Below are 16,093 nucleotides of genomic sequence, written 5' to 3' on the forward strand. Positions count from 1 at the left end.
GCCCGGCTAGTTCAGTCGGTAGAGCATGAGACTCTTAATCTCAGGGTCGTGGGTTCGAGCCCTACGTTGGGCGGAACAATTTTTTTTGTAAGAATTAAGTATAATTTTGTTATACTAAGTCGTTTCTTCTTTTGTCTTTTTAACAATTCATTTTTGTTTTATAAATTACTCGTAGTCGCTACCGAAGAGCCTAAGAACGGTGGCGATGGAGTTCCGAGATTATTTTGCTTTTTTTACGATATTTTCAATGTTGCGTCACGAAATTTTGTCTGCGAACCTCAGATTCGGATTCAGCATCCGAAAATACATATAGAATGAAAGAAATCAGAACTACCCCAAAACTTTCCTAGTAAAAACACAATTTAACTGAACTATATAGCCAGAATTGACTATGGAGAAACCTGTAACTGTACTGGCAAAGAAGATTACAAGACAAAAATCTATCTAGAGTAAAAAAGTATTTATTTAATTTATACTACATTGCTCATTTAAAAAGTAAATTAAAGAAAGGTGTAATATACTAACTTAACAAAGTTCAAAAAAAAATTTTTTACTGTTTACTACTAAAAACAATGATAAATTATTCTTACAAATTGATAACATGACATCATATAACAACAATTTAGGTATATCGTGCAATTGTGTAGTTTGGTTAATCAGGAACAAACATCGTTTAACAAAAACTTGCAAAATAAAAAAGAAAGCAATCAAAGTAGTGGTACCGTATAAGGGCCACATGTCGGGCCAAAAACATTTTTTGTTATCTTTGTCCGTAAAATATTTAAATAGTTTTTATCTAAATTGTATATAATCCACACTGTTTGACTAGCCCGTTGGCGCAGTTTGCAGTGGTTCTGCTTTCTGTTCTGCGGGTTGCGGGTTCGATTCCCGCCTGAGTCTGGATGTAATATAATATTTGTATTTATATATGTATTATTTCTATTTATGTTTATCAAAAAAAAATAGTTATAACAGTCGACTGTTACCTGTAACGTATGACGTGACTTAAATTGGATCTTATATTTTATTTTAAAGAAAAAAAAATACATTATTTTTTTCTTAAAACGAAAGTATTCTATAAAAATCAATGTCATACGAAATATATTCCATTCATAAATGTTTCTGAAACAAAATAAAAATTGACAATAATAGGTCAAACAAGAAACAATATAAGTTAGGAAACTAAAATTTTTATTAAAAAAAAAAACTAATTTTTGAATCATAAATCGGTGGGCAGGAATACAATAAGAATAACACAGAGCACTATTTAATTGTAATAAAATTTTTAAAAGATAGTAAAAGAACACCTAAATAAGTACTACCTGCTACTGAAAATACTAAATTTACTACACTTAAATTAAAAAAATAAATAAATAATAAGAGTTAAGTTAACGTGTACAGGTATGTTATAACTACAAATTTTAACATGAATACGCAGATTTGCGAAATTCATTAAGAGCAAGGAAATTCTCAATACATTCAACTCTCAAGTGTGCGACGGAAACGGATCCAGGAGCCATTGTGATAGCGGAAGTAGCGAAGACTTCCTCTCAGTAATAAATCTAGCGATATTTTGCTAACCTCTCCTTTGATTCGACACAAGAAACCCTCAGGTTACATTGCAGTCTAGTTGTTTTAATTAACAAACTTGAATGGATCCAAGACCCTTAAGGGGTCTCATACAAAGACACGTGGAATACTATACACCTTTAGAGCAAATTGATTACAATTAATTCAATTCTAATGGAAATATTTTTTATTAAACTCTTTAATCTGTATTACATGATAAAAAATATTTTTTATCTGCATAGAATTTAAAGCGTATCAAAAAATAAGTTATCTGTGCTCAGTAAAAGAAAAAAACAACAATAAAACCCCTCAAGGCGAATGGCGCCGTCGTTGGCGGGAAAGTTCTTAACCTCATTAAATTTCCAATATTTTACCGTCATTTACATAAGGAAAAGATAAAGACAAGACGCCGCGGCCATTTTATATTTTTGCTTTAGAATTTGCGAAGGGGAACATTTTGGGGTCGCATTGGTATATTACGGGCAGACCGTATCGTTAGAAAAATAGCGGATTCGGCTTTCGATTCATTAAGTATGCTTTGGGTTAGGGTGAAAACTCGCTGGAAATTTGACTTTATAATAATTCTATAAATAGTTAAAACAATGATTTATATCTTTAACATAATAATATGAGAGCATATTAAAAACAATAAAAGTAGATAAGCATACAAAAAAACTATTTCTAAGGAGTATATACATACTCATTTAGAAAAAAGACATTTGTAAGGCAAGCCCGTTTATTTATTACTTACTACATACGTTGTCTATGTATTAATATTCAAAGCCTTTTCATTTTTATAGAGAACGTATAAATGAAATTTCTACTTTTATTTGTCTTCTTATTTCTTTTTCTCCCCCTTATTTTACTTTCACAAGTAAAATCTTGACATCTACGTATACGTGTCTATGTATGTAAAATAACTTACAAAAATCGTTAACGCAATTTTATAGGCAATTTTATACGCAATTATTTAGGTTATAACTATCATATAATATAGAAATAAAACCCTAAGATATAAGACATTTTGTTACTAGCAATAATTTACAATTTCTTTGACATTGTTTATCTCAACTTTAACGTAATATAAACAGTCGAAGATAATTTCAATAAATACAACGATATAAGCAAATTTCGCCACAATATTGCTTGGCGCATTGAATTGAAGACAAACTATAAATCTCCGCAAATTGTTCCAACTATTTGTCCAATAAATCGACAAGTTGCAAACTTGCCAAGACCGGACTTACGTTCCAAGAAAGTATTTAACTTCATTGGACGCTTATTGACCGTCTAGTGATGGGATTTATTGTTTAGAAACTGTCGATATAGGTACTATTGTGTCGATTGATTAAAGATAATGGTCTGAATTTTAGAAAATCAGATAAGTCTTATTTGGATTTCAGTACGTAAGGTTCTGTTACTCTTATTCTCCAACAAGTTTTTCAAAAGTGTTTTAAACAGACATTTAAGATAGGTAATAAATTGTGTTTAAAAATAAAATATACCAACTAACTACTGTTCACCATGTGTAAATTGAATAATTAACACGCATTATTGCTTTCAATCATTAAAATTCTAAACGACTTATTCCGTTTTCTAGTTGTGTCATGTTATCAAGAGGTTGTCTATAGGAAATTACTATTAGTGAAAAGACCGCCTTTGCACTTTTTAAGTTCAGATATTGTTGTATTTTCTTAAATGTCATTCTAAATGTACAATAAAGCTTTAAACACACAAATAAATGTACATATATAAATTAAAATTACAGGTCTAAATTTCCCAGCCCTGCGGTGTAGCAGAGGCGTCTGTGTTCGAGGTAAGCGCTTAAGCTGAACAGTGCTTGTACCTGAGACGGCAAAACTTACTCAGTTCTAACGGATACAGCGTTAAACTTTATCTATTATCTTAAACATTGTATTAAATAATATCGTTAACAATTAGTAGTATTTATTTCTGTGTGTCCTAAATAGTTACATTTTACTATGAAATAACAATAAAAAGTATATTAATTATGCGTTTGTAGTTTTATTTTTAATTATTTAATTGATTAAGCAGTTCGTTCCAAATACATACAGTTTTTTTCTTGCGTTGTTTTTTGTGTATCTTAACAATGTTCTGCTCAGCTTGACATGAAATGACAGCTATGTTACTGTACTATGTTATCTATGTATTCAGTTCTCATCTATACAAATAAATAAAATTGGAGTGTCTATTTGTAATATTAAAATAACCGCTTTATACTAAATGCATATGGATGTATACATGGTACATATACCAAAATAACATTTTTTACATTTTTTGTATGTCTATCTGTCTTTCTGTCTGTCTGTTGGTTCCGGCTAATCTCTGAAACGGCTTGACCGATTTTGACAGGACTTTCACTGGCAGATAGCTGATATAGTAAGAAGTAACTAAGGCTAATTTTATTTTAGAAATTTATTTATTTTATAACTCTGCAAACTGAACAAGAACTTTTTTGTTAAATTTCACGTGGACGAAGACACGGGCACAGCTAGTTCTGTAAAATCTTAAACATTTTCTGATATATTTATAAATCCATTAAAATTTAAGGCATGCTAAACAAAAAAATCGCCATCTCAAAGAAAATAACTTATATCGACTCAAAATAAAATTTCTCTTTCCTTAATATAAGAACATATTTACGTATTTCCTTCCAGGCTCGAGTATCCGTAAGGAAAAAGCGTCTAACAAACTGCGGACCCAACACTACACTTTGTCAGCGTCCGCCGTAAGCTAGGCTCCGGTGATCTAAACACGCCAAAGTATTAATAACTTAAGACTGAAACTTGTTCAACATTTGCCCGCCTTGCTACATACTCGTATTACGTTATATATATTACGTAACTAGAGACCACACTCGACATTGCTCTATATATTATAATAATAAAGATTTTATAACTAAAAAACTTTATTTAAATGTTAATCTTTGTCAAATTAAAAACAACAGTATATTTAGTAAATTTTATATTTAGTTACCATGGTCACGGGAGGACTTCCAGTCTCTCGACAGACCTCTCTTGACCATGGTTGATGATGAAATTCACGTAAATATTAGAAAACAATAGGCTTACCTTTATCCACTAATGCTATTTGACGTATGACGGTATCCAACAGTTTATTATATATTAATCTTTTTCACCATTGTATTCCACATTATTTATATCATATTTCTATTCGATGTCTGTGAATCTACTTATTTTCTATTAAAGTCAATTAGTAACTTATATGCAAAATAAATTTCATCCACAACCGGAAAGAAAGACCTTAAACGACTATATATGATGATCATCACTTCAGCCTCTCGCAGTCCACTGCTGGACATAGGCCTCCACAAGTTCGCACACAAAAACAGCGTGAACTCATGTGTTTTGGCCATAATCACCACGCTGGGCAGGTGGGTTGGTAAAACGACTATATACCACAATGATAATATATAGGCTTTTAACGCTAATTATGGTGAATTAATTTCCACTCAAAGAAATAAACAAATTCCCCTCCTTGATTCTCCCGATCCTTTCTCGGAGTGCAAGTTAAGCGGTGATTATTGATTGTGAAGATTTCATATAATAATAATATGCACGGTTGTTTTTGACTGTATAGGCAATAGTTTTTGAGACTCATTTTAAATTTCTTTTGTCCGTGAAGGCAATTGTCTTTAAAAGTTAGTTTAAATAATTAAAAAAAAAAACAATAACCTTATTTTCTTATCTATAGTTAGATAGCCTATTACTGACTATATTACTTGTATAAGGTAATATATCTTATACAAGGAAGATGGTTTTATAGGGTTATATAAAAAGATTAAATCCGCCATGTTGCGGTGTATGTTCCCTGATATAAATGCCTAAGAATTTCTTTCTTTTCATATATATGTGGGTTTTCTTCACAATGCTTTGCAATTTTGATTAGCCCGTTGGCGCAGTTTGTAGTGGCCCTGCTTTCTATTCTGCGGGATGCGGGTTCGGTTCCCGCCTGAGTCTGGGTGTAATATAATATTTGTATTTATATATTTATATATGTACTAGATGACCCGGCGAACTTCGTATCGCCTAACAGTGACTTTTAAGTATTATCACAAATCTTTTGTATGGGAGTATAGAAAAGTGTTGTTTTTAGACTTTTTCAGAAAATTTAAATTTTTTTTTTTAGAATTTTTCTCTCCGTAAGAACCATCCTCGTACTTCAAGGAATATTTTAAAAAAAGAATTAGCGAAATCGGTCCAACCGTTCTCGAGTTTTGCGCTTAGCAACACATTCAGCGACTCATTTTTATATTATAGATTATTTCTATGTATGTTTATCAAAAAAAAAAAAGTAATAACAGTCGGCTATTACCTGTAACACAAGCACACACAAGTTGCTTACCATAGGAACAGACGACCGTGTGTGTATGTTATATGAAAAAATAATGCTAACCTTTACCATATAACACGAAATAAATTTCAAACAAATTCATCAGTGCCAGATTAAAACCCCTTAACAAAACACTTGTTTCCAAACAAAGAATCATTTAAATGATTTTTACATCATATATGTAAGTACTTATTGCAATTATTATTGTAAGGAAACCACTCGAGTAGATAAATGAGCAATAGGGCTCGTCTGGGTATAGATTCCTAATCAAAGATGCGGGCTGCACGAATCTTAGCAAATTAGTAGGGGACCCTCCCTCACCAAGGGCTGCCTTTAATCACTTATTAATTTATTATTTACAGAAAATTAGGTATTTCGAGTATGAATGATATAATACGACAAGAAAATATATTTTTGTGTAGTATTATACTTATTATTAGTTGTTAAGTAGCAAAATACACTAGCTCTTGTTGTAATGTTTTTGAGTTATTGTGAGTTTACATAAACAAAAGCTCGTTAAAAATATTAAAACTCATCAAGTATAGTATTTTTGTAGACTAAAATAATATTTAAAATATTTTTTAGCCTTATCGAATTTTTTTCGGTTACTATACTTTATAGTTTTCTACAACAGCAATAAGAGATCCGAAATAAAAATGAATTTCACCCACCTGCTTAATGGATGAAAATTATTTTATAATCATTTTAGTATAATTATATCTATGTATAAAAATAATAGTAAAAGTGTTAACTAAAAATCCCTGACCGGGCTATATTTAATTCAAAATCGAAATATATATTTTTATTTATAAATGCAACTACCAACATACCTATTTCCTACCATAACTACTGGGTTGGCACGTATATGGTGGTTGTCGAATAGAATATATTCTGGCCAGGAATTTCCCAGCCAACCATTTCGCAATTTATTTTTAACATCATCATCATTACAGCCTATACAGTCCACTGCTGGACATAGGCCTCCACAAGTTTACGCTAAAAATAACGTGAACTCATGTGTTTTGCCTATAGTCACCACGCTGGGCAGGCGGGTTGGTGACCGCAGTACTGGCTTTGTCGCACCGAAGACGCTGCTGCCCGTCTTCGGCCTGTGTATTTCAAAGCCAGCAGTTGGATGGTTATCCCGCCATCGGTCGGCTTCTTAAGTTCCAAGGTGGTAGTGGAACCTTGTTATCCCTTAGTCGCCTTTTACGACACCCACGGGAAGAGAGGGGGTGGCTAAATTCTTTAGTGCCATAGCCACACAGCACACTACACATTTTTAACATACTAAAGTATTATGTATGTATGTAGGTATGTAGGTATGTATGTATGTATGTATGTATGTATGTATATATGTATGTATGTATGTATGTATGTATGTATGTGTGTATGTATGTATGTATATATGTATATATGTATGTATATTTGTATGTATATATTTGTATGGTATATATATGAATTATTGCTTGTGTAATAATATAACGATTGACACTAACTTACCTTATTATTCCTCCCTTTTTTTCTTGTTAATGTGAATTTTACTAATACTCAATTTTGCATACCTACAAACGTCTGCTCTTGTACGTCCTAAGGTTGGCTGGTAGAGAATGCTTTTAGCATTAAGCCTTTTGTACAATTCTGTAATTTATTGTGCAATATTTTTTTTTGCAATAAAGTATTAATAAATAAATAAATAAAGAAGAGAATTATTTAATTTTTATTCACTAAGCAGGAGGTGAAGATCGTGTCTAGTCCGAATCTAAGACAAAATAAAAATATATTAATAATAAATAGTACAGTACAGTAAAGTAGTGTATTTTAACGATATTTAAGAAAGAAAAACACTACCTGACAACCCTATGAGGTAAAAGCCAAGGAGGTCGCATCAGGGCGTCTTAAGTGGACAGAGCTAACTTCTCGTTCAAAGAGTCCTACGTATGTATACCGACACAGCTATATGCTATGAGCATAACTATAACAACTCATTAAATAGTGATTAAATAGTGATTAATTTAAAATGAATTTTTAAAGGTTATTTTTAGATTCAGTTTTAGCGGTAATACTTTGACGATTGATAAAAATGTCTTTTTTTTCATATATATATGTATAAAAACGGTTTATCGTTTAAATCTACATCTTATAATTTTCGCTCAATCTAAACATTAGCAAGAAAATCGCCAAACGAGTACAAAAATGAAGTTTGTTGGTGTACATCATATCTATCAATCCCTTAATTAAAAAAATAGTTTACTTGTTGTTGAAAGTGCAGACGAAACCGCACTGATGGCAATCTATATAACAAAAAGAAAATTGTGGAAGCTTACAATCGTATTGTATATAGTACTAGATTGGTACGCAGTTAAAGTTTGTAATATTTATCTTTATTATTATCATTACAATTCAGTATTCATACATATGCCTTCCTTAAATACTAAATATTAAAACAATATAAAAAAACCATAATTTGTAATAAAATTATTTTTCCTTACTTCAAAATAGATACGCCATCTAGTGTCAAAAAGATATACAGTTAATATTAGGAAGCCCTCTCTCGGTGAGTGGCTGTAAAAATCAAACTCCCATCTATTAGTGAATAGCGTGGATAAAGAAATACATATTTTAATACATATAACCCATTCAAACGTATGTTAATATTTTAATAATAATTAAAAATAATTGTGAATTCTGATTATTATTATTAAGAAATTAAATGTGTAATGTAACCTTTTTTCTAACTCAGTCTTCTAGAAATAAAATAAAATTCTGTCATACTTGTCAGATTTGTAGATGATTTTATTGTTTAAAATGAATATTTGTAAACCAAATATATTCATCTCCTAATTATAATATGTTTAAGTGTAGAATAGCGAAAACCGTGAGTAAAATATAATTTAAAAAAATATGTTATAAATATATTTAATTAAAGTTGTTTTTATTGAGTAAACCTTACCAATTATTGAAATTTGGTGGCCTAAAAACTTTTACTTTTTAATCTAAAAATGGTTAGACTACTATCTTCCAGGATGTTTGAAATTTTTGGCTCTATGATTCTATCCAAAATTGTATATTTATTTCTTATATACTTTTAATTTTGAACGTTTTAAAATCATATTTAGTTGTTATAAATAAATTCATAACTCGTAAATTTATTTTCGTTTTAGATTTTACAAGGGAAATCAAAATGGAACTTGTTTCTATGCTTCACCACTTTTCAGAAAAGAAAGTTGTTAACACGATTAACAAAGTAAGTTATATAATAGAATACAAATATAGTAAAACCCTTAACTTTGTGAACCAATATTCTATATATACGCTAAATCTTATAAATATAAAAAATAAAAACTATTATCGCGCGATAAAAACAATATGCACATTTTGTCATTCACATAATATATGATATCAGATAAGAATAATTGAAAACATTTCCAGTCATTCAATTTTACGATCAGAGGTCACCTACCAGAATTTAAGACGTCAAATAATACACACGAGTGCTCTGCTACTGGCGGTAGAAGATGTCAAAGCTCCCACGTTTCCTGACTCGATCACAAGTGGAGATGTTAAGTTAGTTTTTTGACAATAAAGTTTAAGCTAAGATAATTACTAGATACAATTTTTTTTATATAGCTGTAATATCTATAAAATTAACGTATATTTGTATATTTTGAAGCAACATTCTGAAATAAATTAACAACCTCTATAAATCTGTACCCTTAAAAAAATAAGGAATACTTCCATATGAAATTAAAAACGAAACTCTGTTAGGATGGATGTGCTGTGTTTTAATTAAATTATTATTTTTCTGTACAATTCCTGAAATAAAGAAGCGGATTATCTAATATAATCTATGGTTATACCTGGTTTCCTATTCCAAAACCTCCATGGTACCTAGGCAATGAAATAGTTACGTGAAATGTAACATACAGACGTTAATAATACTTACAAATTTGTAAACAAAAACCATTGGCATTAGGTTAATAAAAAAGGAAGGCGATGCAGTCGCAGTGGACGAAGTGGTGTTAGAAATAGAGACAGACAAAACCGCGTTACCGGTGATGTCGCCCGGGAACGGGAAGATAGTTAAAATGCTTGTCAAGGACGGACAAGCTGTGAAATCACAGCAACCGTTATTTCAAGTAAATATTTATATTATTTTCGGAACATACTTTCATTTCAAAAGGATAGAAAATCACCCTCTCTCAAAAGTGATTAAATAACTGTGTTTAATCACTATAGCGATTACTCTATAACTTACTTTATATATATATCTAGGTCGGCAAACAAACGTAGGGCTAACCTGATGGTTAGCGATTACCGTAAGTTATAAACGCCTACAACACCAGAAGCATTACAAGCGCGTTGTCGACCCTATCCCAATATCCACCAGGAACTTTGGTCACCATACTCACCACAGGAACACAACACTTCTTAAGAGCAGTGTTATTTAGCTGTGATCTTCTGTAAGGTCGAGGTACTACCCCAGTCGGGCTGCTCCATATTTTGAACAGAAAATCTCCTGCTGTGCCCCACCGCAGTTTTTGTAAAATTAAAATTTAAGTCAAATATTGAACTATATGAATATGTGCTCTTTCGCTACTTATATCGCTTCGTAGTTATTCGTAAATGTAATTATTTTTTAAAATAATAATAAAATATTGATCAAGAATGCTATTAATCTAGGTTGACGTAACTGGCGTAGCACCTGCAAAACCCGCAGCACCTGCAAAGGCACCTGCACCTGTAGCAGCTCCAAGTGGTCCAAAACCTGCACCAGTTGCAGCGGCTCCGGCGCCATCAGCTAAGCCCGCTGTACAAACTACCGTTGTAAAGAAAGAAGGAATACCGGCTGGTCCTACAGTAGGTGGATTAAATCTTATATATAAAATTCTCGTGTCACAATGTCAGTTAAAATACTCCTCCGAAACGGCTATACCGATTTTTGTGAAATTTTGTGTGCATATCGGGTAGGTCTGAGAATCCGCCAGCATCTATTTTTCATACCCCTAAGATATAAAAGAGGAGGGGAGGGGATTAAGGGGCTTAATAATATATATAGCAAAACAACGTTTGCGGGTCAGCTAGTAATTAATACTCTTTTGAGTGATTTTGAAACAATTATAGGTTATACAATGGACATATTAAAATTGAGCTGTGTATTTTAGATTTAAGAAAAGGAGCAATTTAAAATAATTGGATTTGGAATAGTTATGTTCCGGGTAGCGAAAAACTTAAATAGAAATTAAACTTATACACAACCTTATCTATCTATTTACCACCGATTAAAACTGTACCATCTACAAATAGAGTATATTTGAACAATTTTTAAGCTTTCACTCTTACTACAAAACTCTGTTGCGTTACCCATGACCATGGCGTCCGCAACGTCGCAAAATATCGAGTTTTAAAAAATGACAATCGCCTTAATCACCTCTGTAGAATAAAAACAATTTTTCTATATATATAATGTTTTATTTTACAATTGTAAAACAATAATTGTGTTGCTCTGAAAAGAGAAACAACATTTAAAGCTATTGCTTTACCAGTTCTTAATAATAATTATTATTATTTAAATATTTACAGTTACAATATAATTCTCACAATCGTTTTTAATATGAAAAAACAGCTCCATAGCAACCAATTCGCCGATCAAATATCCATCAAAGAACAATTACAAATTATACTAATAACTTAAATGAAGTGTCACGCACTTTGTTTACATATATAAATATTATTTTCTTCATGTCTTTATTTTTATCCAGCTAGCCGCACAAAAGATTGGCGATCTGACCAAAATGATACTAGGCACGCGAACCGAACTCTCCGTTCCTATGAACAGGATGCGCAAGCGCATCGCTGAGAGGTTAAAGGAGGCGCAGAACACTACAGCGATGTTGACAACGTTTAATGAGTGTGATATGAGGTATTAGATTATTTTAATTAATAATTTAGAAATTTATTAGTAATAGAAACAAATATTTAATTTACTTTATTTGTCATTTTTTATACATAATTAATTTAACCTCCTGCAATCAACTTTACCCAAGTTATTTTTTATTTTTGTTTAATATTATTTAATATTCTAAAGTTAATATAAGTGTAATTAGCTTACCAGTAAAGAAGTAAATATTTTTGTTTTAAGCCATCGTTTATTTTTTGATTTGAACCTTTTAATAAAATTGAATAACATCGTTTTAATAATCAAAAAACGAGTGTGCTTTAGACCACACGACTGAAGTAAAACTTTCTATCTTCACTAACTTATATCTTCCTCTCAACTTCCGTTTGCCTCGCCCGATCACACTTTTCTTAACGCTCTCGTCACGCATTCACCAGCTTACTTTCCAAATCAAACGAGCGTAAAGAAGTTTTACTTCAATAAAAAATCTTTCTTTTTTTTCTTTTTTAGTAAACTAATGGCATTCAGAAAAGCAAATCTCGAAACGTTCACAAAGAAATACGGCGTTAAGCTGTCATTCATGTCGCCTTTTTTAAAAGCGTCAGCCAACGCTCTCCTCGATCAGCCGGTCATCAACGCAGTTATAATGGCGGACAACATTGTTTACAGGTAATGGGCGCGTAATGTTATTACTTCTAGAAAGATGGACAGAGCTTTTACACGGCCGCTTATTCCACCCTTAGGCTCGACGACACCCCCAATTCCCCCTGTCCCCCTATATCTATTTTATTTAGAAGTTTTTCAATATAGTTTTATTATAGTTAATGATTTATTAGCAACGCCGCCGGTCGTCGGATATGGTTTCTCCGACAATGTCTAAATATAACCAATATACAATTAAAGTTTTTATATGATAAAGTCCAAAGCCCATCTTACTACAAAGGAAAGTCGGTACAAATGTTTTTTGGTATTTATTTCATATGCACATTCAATAAAGAATGGCTTAAATTGTCATACAAACATAAGACACATGCAATCGAAGAGCAACCTCAATATTTTTAATACGAATTTAAAAATTAAATATTAAATCCTTTTTTCTATACTAATAATAATTTAACTAACTGTAGTTAAGTTCCTCATTTAAAGTCTTTGCCTATTTTCTTCAACTAGACATAAAAAATTGCAGAGATTACGTGGACATATCGGTAGCGGTGGCCACACCGAAGGGCCTGGTCACGCCAGTTGTGCGTAATGTACAGTCAATGGATTTCCCACAGATTGAACTAGCTCTGGCTTCATCGGCGGATAAAGCGAGAAAAGGTATTTTATATACTTTTTAAGTTTTTTACTGAATCAGGCTGGAATGTTCCCTTTACTGGGCAAAAACTTCTTCTCCATATAAGAGAAGGTTTGAAGCTTCATCCACAACGCTATTAAACTATAACACATTCACACACACATTCACACACACATTCACACACACACATTCACGACACATTTCATGTTAATATTTATATTTAAAAAATGTGCCAGTTTTACAACATACGTCAACACGATTTAGGTATTTACATGTATCTATATCAATGTTTTTAAATGTAACGTTTTCAAAAAGATTTAAAAATTATTTTATATTCAAACAATTCACAAAAAAAAACACACACACTAAACACGCTAATAAAACAAAAGGTAAAAAAAATTAAGGGGACAGCCTTCAGGGTGACAAGTCTGGAACTAAAAATACCACCCTATTCGGTAGACAATTTTCTATTTTCACACATTGTTCGAAGTTTTACGAAAATAAACGACCTCGTTTCTATGCCTGCATAAGTTTTACCCCAATACGTAATGGTATAGAAAGCGGTTAGTTTTTTACTAGCGATGTATGATGCGTGTGATTTTTAGACTTATTTTATACTATCTTTACGTTATCTTTATTTTTAGTTTTTTGAAAAGACATTCAGTAAAAAAATTGTTTAGAACTAACAAAATCACGTGTTGTTTTTATTTTATATAGAATAAAGACAATATTTAAAAAGAAACCCAATAATAGATAGGTGCCTACTCAAAATGAACAATATTTTACGTGTACTATTACGTTTTATGTTTCAAACAAGTATACTTTTTCATTATTGTCTAGAACTATTTTGTATAATAGTCTACTTAATACAGATAATGAAAAGATTTTAGCACAATACTAAATGTACAAAGAGTAAGTATCAAAATTATAGTTTAAAAAAACTAAAAAACCACTCTTTTAATTACAAAGAGTTTATATTACAGTAGTAGAAGATCGAACAATCAATCATAATTAATTACTTCAAAATAAAATTATAATAGAATTTAGAGAATAATTCAATTCAGAGTAAAAAGCGTGGGGTGCTTGATATATTTAATGTACTTAACAATAATTATTCTACTTGCAACAATATATATGTGCGGAGAGTTATAAAAACATAGTAAAAATTATGAAAATATAGTAAAATGCACCCCATGTTTTTTAAACTATATATTTTTTTTAGTTCAATTTTTTAACCGACTTCAGAAAGGAGAATTTTACTCAATTCGACCGTATGTATATATATATATATATATATATATATATATATATATTAATGTATGTTCGGGGATAACTTCGTCGTTTATGCCGGTTTTAATAATTCTTTTTTTGTTTGAAAGGAGATATCCCAGGTGTGGTACCATGATAAGGAAACCAGGATCTGCTATCCCAGAGAAATCGAGGGAAACCTTGAAAATCCACATAACTTTTTACTGGGTGTACCGATTTTGATAATTTTTAATTTGATCAAAAGCCGATGTTTATCATGTGGTCACATTTAAATTTCATCGAGATCTAATTACAACTTTTGGAGTAATCTTTGATAATGCGTATAGACTTGTCTATTTTTTCGTCTAGCTACGTTGTATTACTTGTCGATGTAATTGAAGTCGGTTTTTTTAATTTGTCAGCAAACACAATTGTTCAATCAATTATTTGCGGACATGTGATCATCATTCATCATTACAGCCTATACAGTCCACTGCTTGACATAGGCCTCCACAAGTTTACGCCAAAAATAACGTGAACTTATGTGTTTTGCCCATAGTCACCACGCTGGGCAGGCGGGTTGGTGACCGCAGTACTGGCTTTGTCGCACCGAAGACGCTGCTGCCCGTCTTCGACCTGTGTATTTCAAAGCCAGCAGTTGGATGGTTATCCCGCCATCGGTCGGCTTCTTAAGTCCCAAGGTGGTTGTGGAACCTTGTTATCGATTAGTCGCCTCTTACGACACCCACGGGAAGAGAGGGGGATATGTGATAATTTTCCATTATTAATATAAACAATAAAAGAATAACTATTCCGCGTGGAGTGAAGCCACGAACTTACGCCACGCGAAGCGGGCGGGAAACAGCTAGTAAGGAATAAACAAAGTAAAAATGCAACTAGCCTGAAAAAGTATTTGCCTTCGTTGTGCTTGGTCGAGTGCCCGAGCGAAAGAGTAAGTCCGAAACTGCAGGCATGCGCAGATCGCGCGCTAGCTTTATCTCTCTTACTTCCTTACAGAGGATCCACGAAAGAATTTATTAATCCTGGCGGTTCTAATAAGGATATTGGGAAACTGTTATTGAATTATTGCACTGTCATCGGTCCTTGATACGTGTACAAAGTTTCAAATTAATCAAACTTCTGGAAATTGGTGAAAATTATGCTCAAAGATTCCATTACATACATACATACAACCTAAGCTAATAAAAGCGTGGTAAAAAGAGTATATATAGACGGTCAATTGTCGAACATATTAAACATTCTTATTAAAAATATAAAATATATAGAAAATCGTTCTAATGAACACCCTCACATGTACCTAACAGCTAATATTTGTTAATATGAAGCAAGTGTAAACAGGTGTCTAGAAATTCGTGTGTAGACATTGTTACATTTGTTAAAACAATGAAATAGGTACCAACTGTGTACAACAAGGGATCATATACACGGAGCAATTTTTTTAATTGATTAATTTAGCCTGTAACTTTACATTTTGAAGTAAAAGCATCTTTCTCCAATAAGTGGAAGAAGGTTAGCCTAATCCATCACGCCTAAAAGACAATCAAGCGGTACGAAGTTTGCAGTTTGTTTAACCGACGTATCATCTAATGTATAAAATTGTTTGTAGTTAAACTCCTCCGAAACAGCTTGACCGATTCTCATAAAATTTGGTGTGCATATCGGGTAGGTCTGAGAATCGGCCGACA

General features: G+C 31.9%; 1 non-coding gene across 1 annotated transcript; it reads left to right on the forward strand.

The window, feature by feature from the left end:
* Trnak-cuu lies at positions 1 to 73 on the forward strand. Its single transcript has one exon. It is a non-coding gene; the product is annotated as a tRNA-Lys (tRNA).
* The last annotated feature ends 16,020 nt before the right edge of the window (positions 74 to 16,093 follow it).

This window comes from Melitaea cinxia, chromosome 18 (genome assembly GCF_905220565.1).
Source record: "Melitaea cinxia chromosome 18, ilMelCinx1.1, whole genome shotgun sequence".
NCBI classification, from domain to species: domain Eukaryota; kingdom Metazoa; phylum Arthropoda; class Insecta; order Lepidoptera; family Nymphalidae; genus Melitaea; species Melitaea cinxia.